This window comes from Nansenia antarctica, assembly GCF_963989245.1.
Source record: "Nansenia antarctica genome assembly, chromosome: 5".
In the NCBI taxonomy this organism is placed as follows: Eukaryota; Metazoa; Chordata; class Actinopteri; order Argentiniformes; family Microstomatidae; genus Nansenia; species Nansenia antarctica.
Genome location: NC_137690.1, coordinates 57,097,517 through 57,112,455, shown reverse-complemented (window position 1 = coordinate 57,112,455; position 14,939 = coordinate 57,097,517). Strand labels below are relative to the sequence as shown.

Here is a 14,939-nt window from a genome sequence, read left to right as displayed (position 1 = left end):
TCCCCCTTTCATACAGCAATCCTAGTGTTATTGTGTGTCATCATTGCTGATGTGGTTTATGGATGTAATGCCATAAAGGGTAATGGTTCCATTAGACAAATGATGCCCAAATGATGCCCATAGGCCTATGAATCGAGAGTGGGGGCTACTACCATTGATGAATCACTGAAGAGTTTTGAATATGAAGCAGTGGACAGTGGCTCTATTGTTTATGATATCGCTCCAATCTGTCCTGACATGATGACATTGTCATCTGATTTTCTGAAGGACGGCCATTGTAGCCACAACCATGAGTCACTAAATTCGTTTTTGGAGTACATAGTAATGGCTTATCTAAAGTTTCAAAGCCATCATATGTAAACATGCCCTGTTTCAACAATGATGGGTTTATTGTCTCTAGTCTATCTTAAGCCCACACATCACACGAGTTAAGACATGTTATCAGGACACTTGTTTCTCCCTCTCTAAATTTAACCTGTCCTAATCGTCTTATGAATTCATTCTTTCCACCCCTGTGTGGTCACAGTCCTTTGTGCGACAGTGAGAGGGAGTTGTTTGAGTTACGGCTGATTGGAGCATTGTGAAATACGGTATCATGATCGTTGACCTATAAGTGAAGGTCAGCTGATCCAAGGGACAGTCCCATTATGAAAAAATACTGTATGACAACTGTGATCAAAGAGTTTTACATCTAATTTGTTAAAATAACATGAAATAACGTATTGTATGTCTGTGTGTGTGTGTGTGTGTGTGTGTGTGTGTGTGTGTGTGTGTGTGTGTGTGTGTGTGTGTGTACTATAGTGACTGTGTGCCTCTGCAGTGGGTGTGTAATGTGAATGTAATGTGTATGTGTTGTTGAAATGGGGAAATAGAGCACTGGGAGTTTGGAGAGTTTTGCGATGAGGCGATTAACATTGTTAATCGTGACACAGAGGAATTTAGCTGTTTACCTTAAATGGCGTTATCTGATAAGACTGGTATGTTGCTCCAGCACTGTGACAGTAATGAGAAAGCATTTTCAATGCGCACTGATGGTGGAATACTGTAAACAGCATTGTTGTGGGTGTACTGTACTTGACCTTCTGAGCTTGAGGTCAACAGGCTGTCTGGGATCCATTGGGTAAGCTGTTCATCATTAGTGTATTTCACTACAAATAAACCAAGGAAGTTAGAAAATCTATAAAATATTCAAATATCTGAGACCAAGAAAATACAAAAAAAAACCTGTTTATTACAGTATATCATGCTAATCTAATCTAATTTAATTTAAACATACTAAACAGTATCTTGAAGAGAGTTTTAAGATGAATGTAGGTCAACAAACAGAGGTCAAGTTAATAGAAAAAAAGAAAAGTGACAGCTCACAATGATAACAGGGAGTCATATATTTGGCCGGTGAACAGAATAGCTACCGTAATAACTCCTTTCTTGGAATATAGAAAAATATCTCCGTAGTAAGTGGCATGAATAGCTTCAAGGTGGAAATCAGCAATGTGCTTAGACAACTCTTCTTATGCCTTGTGTTACTGCCTGCTGAGTGCTCTAGGAATACATTTTACTGTGCTGGAAATATCATGAGATATAGGCCTGTTTGCTTTATGTAGCATAACGACAGCTAGTGTATTGAAACAGGCTTGGCATTAGAAAAGCGAGGACAAAAAAAGTCAATAGAGGAATCAGACAAGGGTCTTATTCGCCTTGGCCTGTAAATTGTTTATTGGCTGCACAAGCGATAAACCTAAACTGATGGGACAACTCCATGACAGAGGAGGACATGGCATCTTGCTAAACTTTAGAAAAATCCATATTAGGAAAATGTTCTTCTTGTAGACAGTTGTAGATAGGTGTCAGAAATACGTAACCTCGATACTCGGCAAAGTAGCGTCACTCATTCTTCCTCAAGCATAGCATGGCCATGGCCAATTGCCAAATCATCCCAATTAGTCACAGGAAATGAATGTCTGTCCACATGAGACCTGCCAACAGCTGTAATATAATCCCATAGACTATTTATAGTCTAAGACATTTGGCATACCCAGTCAAACATTACATGTATTGTGTTCACTATGCACCGTGAAATGTGTTGAATATCAAGCATATTTATAGTAAGTCTTTTTAAGGCCCGGTGAAAAAGATTTCCTCTGTTTGTTCACTGTTTCTAAATATGAGATTTGGGGGTGCTATACTTATTCACAATGCTGATTCACAAAATACATGTTGTTTTAGAGGATTTCGCATGGTTCTTCACCCTCTAAGGACTGAATGGAAACATTCAGATGGAAAAACACCACATCAAGTGTTATAATTCATGGCTGTTGTGCAACAGAGAGTCAAACATCTCTGCTGGTGCATGTGAAAGTGTTTTATGAGAGCCTTTTATGATAGGAGTACAATTAGAATAAGACAAATTAGGATTCCTATCAGTGTTTTTTCTTTTGTAACAGGTTGTTTGGTCAGGTTGACCCAGAATGAGAAAAACAATGCTTTGTGTAATGTATAGTATCTGTGGTGTTTATCATTTGTATTATGATTATGTACATTTTTGTAATTATAAGTAAATTGTAAGTTGTACCTACAATTCGGTCTGTGGCTGCAGTATGTACTATTGTGGACAATAACAAAACATTCTCATTAGACAACTAAGTGCAGTTTAGCATCTAACCAGAAGTGTAAATAGTTATATAAATAGTGATATAAGAACATGATATAAAAACATGACAATGATCTCTCATGATCTACTTTCACTCATGCTGAGAGGAATTTCAGGGGGTCCGAGGCAGACACAGCCATAGGCCTACAGTTGTAATGTAGTACACAGCTGTCAAAAATAGCACAGCTGTCATCACAGCTGGTCTTGCTCAGTTCGCCCACCTGCAGGGTGCAACCACTGCCACTTCCTTTGGAATCCCAGCAGTTTATCAATAGGAGGCCAGTCATGATTACACAGGGATGACCCTAAAACATTTTGTCAAAAAAAGATCCTAAACCCCCCCCCCCCAACTGACCAAGAAGGGAGGGGATGCTATTATTAGATTCCTGAATCTCATGGTGGGAACAAGAGGGCAACCAGGCTAAGGTCCACCTAAGGTCCCACCTCTCTTTGTATGACCTTTTCATCCTACTATTTAACAATCACATTTAAAACCAAACCTTGGAACTGGCAAGTCGTGCATAAAGACAAACTTATGACTGGGAATGTCTGCGGCTGCTATTCTCACAACATCAAGACTGTTTTTTGTGTTTACTTGCCGATTGCCAGTCAAACAAAGGGCACATAAATTGTATCACGGCTGGATGAATACAAACGCTATTGCCCTACTATCAATCTTGGCATCAATGCCGTCCAATTTAGGATTACAGCCATCAATCTCTAAAGGAAGTGTCTGGCAGAGGTCCATGTCATTGCCAAAGGAAAACAACGTGTTTTCATAAATTACTAGATGTCAAAGGCTACAGAACATTGTTATTGTTGTACATCATATCATACACTCAGTCTGCAGCTGTCAGTCTAGGGTCATCCTATAGGCTACATTGATTCATAGGAGTCCCAATATCAAGATCTTTGTAAGTATTACCAGCTTAGCACTTTCAAGAAATCACAGATACAAGATACAAGCCTACTATGTGTGCTAAATCCATTGTCTAGAAGTGTCACACACACACACACACACACGCACGCACGCACGCACGCACGCACGCACGCACGCACGCACGCACGCACGCACGCACGCACGCACACACGCACACACACACACACACACACACACACACACACACACACACACACACACACACACACACACACACACACACACGTTGACATTTTTGTCTCAACTAGATATTGGTGATGTTTCTTATACCCCAGTAGGTGGCAGGGCTGGGTAATGGCATAATAGGTCTTCTACTGTACATTGACAAATCATGCACAAGCAAGACCATGAAAAAGTTGAATGCAATTTATTGTTATCATAACTATAACTTATAGTGCTGCAAACGAGGTATGTTTCCAGCTGGCCAAGAGATGTGTTGTCTTGTGTTTATATTAAAGTGTGGCCCAGCTGATATGATCAGACCTGCAGTTCGATATATGACCAGCAGAGATCACAGTACTCAAACTTTTGACAGATAACAAAACACATTCAATTCTAGAAGGCAAATAAATCACATTCACTGCGGTGTTGTATAGTGAGGTGTGCCTACTGTACGTCCATTCCAGAAAAGCACTTTATTTCTCCATGTCTGACAGTGACTACCTGGTAAACCACACACCCAGCAGAAAATGTTTGTCCTGAGGAGTGAGGGACTTAACTTAAGCTTTTACATGTTTTGTATGTAGCAGTATGGTATGTAGTTTCAGCACAAGTGAATGCCAGAGTTGCATACATTATTGCATACTTACAGTAGCCAGTAGCCTAACTTGTTACATTGTATCATTTATATACATTTATATCATTATGTTTCCATGAGAAAGTCTGAAGTTTGATCAGGACAAGATGTAAAACAAAAATATATACTTACATTTTTGACAAATTACATCTTTGACATTTAGCAGGCACCTTTATCCAAAGCGACTTATAACGAGTAGGCCTACATTTGTCTAAAGTGGATCATCTATAGATCAGTCATCATAAGAAATAAATGCTAGGACCAGGGACCATTGTCAGTCACAATGCTAGAACATGGAAGTTTTTTATTTATTTTTTATTTATTATTATTTACAGTAGAGGAACTGCACAGGGGGTAGGAGTGAAGAGCTCTTTAGGAGGGACAGTCAAGATGGAGCCTGAGGAAATGGGTCTTCCTCAATCTATGGCGGAAGGTAGTGAGTGACTGCAGTCCTGGCAGCAGTGGGAAGCTCGTTCCACCACCGGGGCACTAAGACAGTGAAAAGCTGTGACCGAAATACTCTAGATATAGAGTAGAGTATTTATATTAGAGATCAAAGATTATTGAGTTGAGAAATGATGGGTAAAGTGGCCCAGTCTAGGCTGTGGCTGACCCAAGTTTAATGGAGCTTGTTTTGTTCTGTCAGATCCAAATGGTCAGATGATCCCACCAGATCACTGCAAAGGTGAGGGAGGGGGGTTAGTGCGCATGCGCACACGGACTAATCTTCCCAACGTGAAGGTACACCTTTGACAGCAGCGAGTGAACCTGTCAGCATTTGAGAGAGGTACGTTATATCTTATCTATATGTCGCTTATTCACACATTATGATAAATAGTGAATAGGAACTCTACACTGTTGAGGAAAGTATTGTTTCTGGGGCACTACTGAGTTAAATTAGCGTGCTAATCTGGTTAGCACAGCTAGTTCCGCGTTGAGTTGACGGTGTTGTTTTGCACCGTGGAGGGTCCGGGGGTCGGTGACACCGGGTTTAAAGAGTCACCTAATCTTTCGGAGCATATCAAATGTGAGTATTTTATAGCGTTCCCGTTAATTGCTCAAGCGGTTTGACTGTTTATCACTAGAATATCAGCTACGTATACCAGGTACAGAACAAGTCAAACTACCTGTTGCTGCCGGAGCTAGCGAAGCTAGGCTAAGTTAGCTGACAGCTGAGTTTGCAAATGATGTCTTTAGACATTTAGCCTGGTAGAGACACATCTGGTCACCAGTCTGGAGACCAGACCAGAGCCAGACAAGACAGGTGCACAATGTAAGGGGCTTTTTGAAATCTGTTTTATTTCTAACATTACATTGTTGGTGATTGTCTGGGTGCCCTGGGTCTTGTCTTGTTGAATATAGGCTACTTTTAGTTGTGTTAACCCAGTCACACAGTAGCTCAAATGTAACTAGCACAGCATAATAAACCACCTAAGGTAGCTACCCTGACATCCTAGACCTTTGCAGCGACCCCCTGCTTTGACCCCCTGCTTTGACCCCCTGGTTTGCCACATAGAGCAACTTGCCAAGTACCTACCTGTGCAACAGTGCATCTATAAATTAAAGGTAATTGAAGCCATTCAAGCTCCCATGGCCCTGATAACTAGGTCCTTTACTATGCAAAGTTAACTCCTTAACCGGCCTATATAACTGTGATTTTTCACTTGCATGCTATTCTCAGAATGATTCTGTGAAAATAATCTAAGATCATCTGTTTTAATTCAATGTGTCATTAATATCAATCTATCATAGAATCTATCATGTCGTAATGCTAGCCTATGTGGTAGGCCCAATATATGTTTTTTTCTTAAACACTTGGTCTCTAGTTTCACCACACTGTACATAATTGGTCAACTTGGATTTACCCAGTTACAGGAGATGTTCACTACAGCAAACATAGTATGACCCTGGGCAGAATCAATGTGTTACAAATGTGTAGATTATGAGCAGTGTCTCGGTGTAGAGAACACACATATCTTTAAGTTTCATGCAGTCTGTAGTGCTTTAAAAAATAGTGTGCAACTAAGCAATGTTGTTGTTTGGATTTAGGTTATGTTGACATTGATAGTCATCTTACTGGGCGTTTGTTTCCACTCCCGTAGAAGTTGGCTACCTCTCTAGTATTTACCCAATGCATTCCTCTGCAGGCCCTTCTGCATGTTTCAGCAAGTGCCCAATGCCTCTGGTACTGACTGAAAGTAGTAAAAGGGTCTTTAGAATAGGACTGTCTAGGGTTTATTAGTATTGTCTAGAGAAGAAAAGGTAGGCTACTGCTCTATTGTGTATTATCAGATCAAGCTATTCTGCATGCTATGCAAGTTAGTTGTTCGGTAGCCTTGTACGGTAAGGCTATTGTTGTTTTACTTTGTTTTGTTAGAAAATGTTCTCAACTCCCTGCTGCAAAAGGTCCAAATAGATGGGCTTGTGTTGTCTGTAGTGATGGATAAAGTTTTTCGCATTAGCTATAGGCCTACATAATTTAGAGAACCTAGCAAGTAACACAACATCTAAGCTAGCAAGATACCTTACCTATGACTCTGTAAATCTGCCCACATCTTGAGATCTGAGACTTTTATTGTGAGGTGACGTCAGCTTCACTTCAGGAATCCGCAATGCATTTCCAACCTCTCACATGTATGCTGTAGGTGTACAAATACAAGAGAGTGGCGAGTCAACAACATGTTTGAGCATGTAATTTATTAATTGAAGTATTTTTCGTAACATGATCTCATAAAACTATGCTTCAGTGTACACTTTATGACCTGTGTTTTATTGTATGCTACATTATTCTATTCTTCTACATTACTGTCATTACAAATGAATGCCATCCCCAGGGGATGTTAACAGCTCAATCAGTGCCATGCCATTCATTCTCAGACAAACCCCAACATGGCTCTTCGTGAAGAGACGTCTTGGATTGTGCCCAGCTCAGCCAGGCTGCTTTCTGCTCTACTCCCACTCAATGTGTTCGGAGCTCTCAGTGAGCTCTCAGGGGGAATGCTACATTTGTTGTCCCATGTCCCTCTATGACAGTTATGATGACTTATCAAAACAATGCAAATTGAGGACAGCGGTCTTAGCCTCTGGTGATTCAGGCATTTTCCTGCTTGCTGCTCCAGCCAGTGGATGTCAACAATCATAGATCATAATTAGAGTTGTATGCCTACTAGAACTGACATTGCAAAAATGTGGAAGATAAATCTCCTCTTGTTTAGTCCCCAAATCTCCAGCCAAATCTGGAGCTAATTCAGTCAAAACCACATTACACGGTTTGGAGAAATTGTTATTAGCCGATTCCATTTGAATGGAGCGCCTGAAGGCTGCAATGGTCTTGTTTTGTTTGGCTTTGAGCAGAAGTAATGTTTTGTGAACAACAACCACCTCCCCTTCTTCGTTAAGCTAACATTGCTAGTTCTTTACATTTTGTATTTTTTTAAATGGACATTCTGAAGTGTTTTTATTTTTCTTGGAGTTACTCTATAATTCTGTTCTTGGAACACTACCCACAAGGGGATCAGTGAAAGTTATTGGCTGTTTTTAGCTGCCAATTGACTGGTTGGGACCGGTACCTATACATGCGGTACCTACCGGACCGAATTGCAACGGAGATTTCGCTACCTCATTTCGGTACCTCTCTCTCGCACCCTGGTGCTCCGAAATAGACGTTACATGTAACCCCCCCGCCTCCCAAAGAAAAAGCTATTATTACGGACGTAGACCCCAAACATCTAACATCTAAACGCACCCAACCCAAATCTGCCGACAGTGGCAAGCCCATGGGCTCGTTGGTAACGTTAGTCCGCAAGTAGGCTAGTCTCGACGCGAGATAAAACGCGAGATAAAACCCAAATGATACCCAACCCTAGTTGGGAGTGTGACAAGCATGTTACAGGTCTTCACCCTAACACACTTCTGTCTAGAGTTTTTCTTGATGAGGTTAGGCTATAGCTAATGTATTCTAAAGTGCATAAACTGGTTTAGTCAAAGAACTCCCACCCACATTTCATTTCAATGAAAGTAGTTAAATACCATGGTTGGATCATCTTACCGAACCTGAAAATCTGGCTTTATCTGTGTCATATTCTTTATTGTGTTATGTTGTCGTTTTCTGATGCTGAGAGATGAGTTCATGAGTGTGTTCTAGAGTAGCTAATGTATGCAAACATAGCCTAAACATAGAGTAAACCCAGGAAGACATGTCATCACCTGCTCAGTGCTCACTCTTTTAAGCGTCAGTAAAATGGAGTTAGAACAAGGTGTGCTTGAGTACCGTGTATGTGCTTATTGCTTGTTAACTTCAGGACAGGACCAGTGTGTTGCAATGTGGGACCTCTGTCTCCTGGCTGTTCACTAGTTTAATCTATGATCTGCACACAAAGCAGTGCACATTAGGTCTGTTTGCGTTCCTGCCTGCCCCTATCAGAAGTTTGTCGCTATTCAGTGCTAGGAGTAGAGGTAGGCCTCGACTCTTATGCACAGCTAGGAAATGTTAGTACGAAACTGAGCAGCTAATGCACTGATCTTCCTCTAGTGAAGTTGGATAACATTAAGTAAAACAGATGGGCATTGTCAAATGTGTTCTCTGCAATTCTCTTTCAAAAAATTAGATTACAGTAAAAAACACTTGGTTTAATCTAAAATACTAAATCTCTATAAAATCTCTAAGAAAACTACAACATTTTGGGTAAAACAAGGTTCTAGACTACTTGATGGTGATGAATGTGGTGAGGAGATATTTGTTAGATTTTGCATAGTTTTTCATCAGATGCCAGTTACCACCACTCTCACAATGTGGATTGGATAGGCCAAATAAAGTGGTGTCCAAAAAGACTGCTACAACAGCTGTGGAGCATGACGTAGCCTACAGTATGTGGGACTTACCAAACCAGTTGGACAGACTTCTGGCGTGATGTAAACACAAGAGTTTAGACCTAGGATAGCTGTACCATCAGGATTAATTGCACGAATGTGCAAAATTATAGTCTACATAGGTCAGCAGCTCAATCCTCTTATGTTGCTATATTCAGGGTTCTCCCCAAAGAATGTAAGAGTGCTTCTGCAGCACCTTGTTGACTTGGCTCCGCCACTATGTAAACATTACAGAGCAAATTAAACTGACATTAAGTGACGATAGAGTAATTATCTTTTATAACCAATGACATCATTGTTAAAATTTAAAGTAAAAGCGCCATGTTCCTCAGTGTTTTAGCAGTATTTTTAGTGCATTTTAACACACGTCTGTTTTCATAATGCAATCCAGCGCCACCGTGTCCAAAAGTCCTGGGGAGAAGCCTGATATTTATTAGGTCATTTAGTCTCTAATGACTACTCTGTCTTCCTTGGCAAGGATATCGATCTGTATCAGTGCATTAGCGTTAGTGCAAGGAGTCTCTCTAGTACCAGTTCACCATCCAGGCCTGACTGTAGTAATAACACTACAATAATCTGTTTTGCCTTTGTTTATGTTTTCACTGGACTTTGTGTTGGTAATACCCATAAAGAGGGAGGAGAAATAAAAACCACCAGTAATCCAGCCTTTATTTAGGGGCTGAACAACAACTGTTGTTCTTTGACAGAGGAATGAATACTTAATGAAGGCTATCTCTATCTTTCTTTCTTTCTTTCTTTCTTTCTTTCTTTCTTTCTTTCTTTCTTTCTTTCTTTCTTTCTTTCTTTCTTTCTTTCTTTCTATAGCCTATTCATCCATCCATCCATCCAACCAACCAACCAAAAACCAACCAACCAACCATTCACCCACCTGAAGTGAGTGTTAAACTCAGGTCTTAGATTGCCAAAGGGAATAGTTAGTGTACAAGTTTGATTTAAATCCTATAGAACAAAAACGTATTCAGAGGCTCCCTGCTTGCTAGTCTTGCCAAATGTAATGCACACAATCAGTTTAAATGTAATGCACACAATCAGTTTTAATGTAATGCACACAATCAGTTTTAGACGGATTACTATTTTAGGCGTTGTGGCCACCAACGAGCACCACACTAAATCTCTCTGAATGTCAGATTAGTTGTGAATCAATTAGGCTAGCCTATACAAATAACTAGTCAATAAGAGATCTCTACTCACATGCTATATGTTGAGAGTAACTTTTGTAATTATGAGGTGAGATTCTAATTGCCGAAATCACAATTCCTCACATGCCAAAATGGACACCATAACCATTTGTGTGCTAACCATTGAGTCATGCAAACACAAACTAATTGATCATAAAGATATAGGCTACAGTGTTTCCTCCAGGATTCTTGACATTAGTGGCGGGGTGGTCAGTTTTGGCGCATGAAACGCACACTGACTCTCAAAACAAAGATGTAATTTCACCAAAAACTAGAGAGTGGCAACATTTCAAAAAAATAAAATAAATAGCCATTAAAGCCGAGCAGGTGATTTTATATAGAAGGTGATCAAATACCAAGATATCCTACAGCTGCAGCAGAACATGCGGAAAGCACATACAGCACTGAACAACATCCGTAGAATATAAACTTGTGACTGACAGTCACATACATACATACACACACACACACACACACACACACACACACACACACACACACACACACACACACACACACACACACACACACACACACAATGAAAGATAATCAGCTCATCAATACGAAGTAGGCCTACATTAGAGTACACGCACAAAACCGGCTAACGTTACTCATTAACTGTTTACACAAGTCAAATCACAGTGTGATTGAGCATTCGGTAAACCACCAACAGCAAGGTAATGCTATCAGCTGAGTTAAAGAAAACCAACTCTTATCTTTGATGACACCGACATGAGCCCTGTTTTCCCGTACCTCTGCCATTTTGTTCGGGATGATTTTAGAGGCAATAGATTATTTTTGCCCCGCGCATATTGCCCTGTAATTAGACCATGCGACCACACCTTGTGTCTCTTATTGTCCAAATGTTCCCTGAATTTTAGCTGCATGTTTTTCCAGCATGTAAATCCGTTGTCAATAAAAATTCGACACCCCTTCTTTTCCCCCTGCCAATACTGTGTCGTTTATGACATTTACCAACGTTTATGCTATGAATAGTTCGAAGCAAGCGTTAGGTGCGAGGCTGCTCGGTTAACCCATTAGCGGGAACATTATTTGTTTCACAAAATATCCTGATTTAGTTGACCATGAACATCAGATACTACATTACGAATGTTCATTTAAAATACACTGGTATAAGAACATGAACCAGAGAACAGCAGTAAATGCAATTACATTTACATTTACATTTTTGGCATTTAGCAGACGCCTTATTCCAAAGCGACTTACAATCAATACATTTGAATACTAAGCAAGTGAATCATCAATCCATCAGTCGTAGCAGGAAGAGTAATCCAGCTCAGGCCTGGGGCCATTGATAGAAGGAAAAACCTTCTCCTATCACCTTCTTCTAAACTTTTTTTTTTTTTTTTACACTGGAGAAACAGAGAAACAGTACAAGGGGGGCAATAGAAGTTTTTAGGGATTCAGTAGAGGGGAAAGCGGGTGTCTTTAGGAGACGCAGTGCTGAGGGGCAGAAGATGTCTCAGGAGGAGCAGTTAAGGTGTAACCTGAAGAGATGGGTCTTCAGTCTACGACGGAAGATGCGTAGTGACTCTGCAGTTCTGACAGCCGTGGGAAGCTCATTCCACCAGCGGGGAGTCAGTGTTGTGAAGAGACGTGATCGGGCAGCACGACTGCTGTGTAGAGGTGGTGGGGCCAGTCGGTTGCAATAACCCACAGTCGTCGCTGATGATGTTGCATTTTCGATTAGGATACGGGATCAAAGGGACGGGCGAAGAGAGAGGGAGAGGCGAGGGATTTCCTGAAATCCAAATGTCCCGCTAAATTCGGACCAATCACAAAACTGTTTTGCAAGCGCGTCGCCTCGCGCATGTTGAGAGCGGTTCAGTCTCGATTGCAGTGCACAAACACCGAGATGAGGTTAATTGTAACATATTGTAACTTACTACACCCTAAATCAGAACAAAATGTAGGTCTGAAAGCGGCCTAAATCTAGCTTCAATCTGCTTTTTTTCTGTTCTCCGGTCATAATACCTCGCTGCCTTTCTCATTGCGCAGCCTCAATCAAAGTGGACTGAATCAATTAGTGGCGGAGAAAATGTATTTGTGGCAATCAATGCATATAGAGGAAACACTGATATATCTAGGCATAACCGGGTCAAAATATTTCAAAGCGGTGTGCTAGCAGATTATCCTAGTATATGGATTCAACCGTTGCATTTTCGGACAAATAAGAGAAGTGTCCTCATCAATTGAGAAGATTTGTTTAGACAAGCTATTTAGCTTTGTTCAAGTCCCACACATTTTTTATTTATGTTATGTATTGGATAGAGATAGTGAAGGTAGACAGGAAAGTAAGGAGGAGAGGGCATGTCAGCAGAGCATGGGCCGGATTTGAACCTATGCCGACATGGGCATATGTGTGCACTGTAGACCATGGTGCTAGACCACTGGACCACCCCAGGCTGAATGGGGGACACCTTCTGGCAAGTTATATCAACAGTAGTATTCAATTCATAAACAGTGTTATCCACAGGACTGGATCTGGAGCTAGCGGTGCGAAACCATTTACATTCCAATTGTAATGAGCTGATTGACCATTTGGCTGAGTCTCTGTGGATCAATGATACACATCAAAATACTGGAAAGAAACATCACACAATAATGGAAATGACAAAATACTACTCATAAAACTCAGGTTAAAATAAGATCAACATTTAGGGTACTATACATCCATCTATGAAACATTCGAAAAACAGGTGTATTTATTTGATTGCAGAGGTGTGCCAATTCTTCTGTGACACAATAAACCCAAAACACTAGTTAAGTGATAGCAGTTGATCAAGGCATTCCCTTTGGCTTATAAACACAGAGTAGTTCACATGTAAACACAAATAGAATATAGCCTAGTGGTTTTAGCCAACGACTGTCGTCATATTTTCAGACCAGTTTACTAATCAGCCTGTCTTCAAATCCATCTACACACCCAACCATCCAATCTATCTTTGACTCTATCTGCTACCATCAGACTCTCACTTCCTTTCAACTACTACCAAAATAAAACTTTGCAAGCCCACAATGTCCCACAAACTCTTCTTCCATTATGACTCAACTGGTAGTTCTCACACTGCTCAGTCGAGCAAGATAGGCATAAAGCCAAGGTTGCCTTTACTCTTTTGATTCAGATTGAGCTCTGCTTTTAACTCTTTGCAGGTTGGTCATAATGGGTGAGGATCAACAAGCTTGTTTTCCGTCAGGGGACTTTGGTCAGAGTGAACATTACAAAGTGCAGGCCGATACTGTACCACCAGCTCTCCTCCCATTTTGTGTCATGACATGGCCACACCTGCTCCACATGGCCAATCACAAGCTGGGCAGGATTCAAGTTGTTGCAGTTAGGCTGCCGCTCAACTCACCAGCAATTGTGTAGGATCTGCCTCTTTGTGGTGATTAACTTCGTCAGCCCTGATCCTGCCCTGTGTGTGCGCCTCAGTGAACACTCCCTCTCTTTCTCTCAGTTCAAAGAGCACCTCTGAGCAGCTCTCGACACTCGCAAAGCTGTCTTTGATCTGACTAAGCTGCATTGGGAAGGCACCTGATAGCTCTACCTCTGCGGGAAACACAGTGAGCATACTTATGTGGTTGTTGATGCCACAAAAAAAAGACAGTGTCATCTAATGTACTAAGTCAGCACTTTGCATTTGGCTTGCTCTTGTCCCAAAGTCAAAAATAGGAAATAACTGATTGTGTTTGCCAGTGATTGCTGATCTCATGAAGGAAATTGGATTCACAAACTCCTTTTACTCACTTGGCATTACTTATTTGAGGTGTAAAGTATTGTTAGGTTATCTTTATCTCCATGTCCATTTCCTCCTGCCACCTTACTTAAGCAGACACTGCGATTTCAGCCACACATTTTCCACGACCTGAGTTCTCACGACTGAAACTATGGTCGTAAATGTGGGTCATCTGCGATGAACTTGATGCTTGAACATTTGATTTGGATTTCTCACACATTTTCTGTACTAGACACAGATTTGATTAATGTGCTGTACCGTATAATAGCCCATTACAGAACAATACAGAATGTTGTGCTTGTGCATCAATCCCTTATTTGGGCAAGGAATGGGGGAGTTGCCATGGGTACAGTATGTGGGACATGCATAGACAATGGCTTGCAGTCTAATTAATGCTTATCAAGTCCTCCACCACCTCTATCTGCTTCCTTTTTTCTCATGTTCTCTTGTTTTATTGATCTCAGCACTGGGGGGGGTCTGGAAAGCTCAACGTTGATTTACTGTGACACTGGGTGACCAGATAGACATTGACACAGTACCACAGGTTGTGTGAAGTGCACACAAAGGATCAAAGGCCATGTAGGACTGCCGGAAAAAGATTGATTTCTAAGCTCCGTTCTTAAAGTTTGGCGGCCCTGATAAGCCATTTTGTATGGGTTAAAGCTATTCATTTTTCCTCCTCCCGCTGTTGGGCCGTGGGTTTGGGAAGATCACATGAAGGCATCTT

At 41.0% G+C, this 14,939-nt stretch overlaps 1 protein-coding gene across 2 annotated transcripts in view; it reads left to right on the top strand.

Annotated features, from left to right (window-relative positions):
• The first annotated feature begins 5,146 nt into the window (after window positions 1-5,146).
• phactr4a (phosphatase and actin regulator 4a) overlaps window positions 5,147-14,939 on the top strand; it is a 31,743-nt gene continuing 21,950 nt past the window's right edge. For both annotated transcript variants that reach the window (XM_080530907.1, XM_080530906.1), the window contains exon 1: window positions 5,147-5,173. The gene's annotated coding sequence lies outside the window, so the exon portion shown is untranslated. The remainder of the gene's footprint in view (window positions 5,174-14,939) is intronic.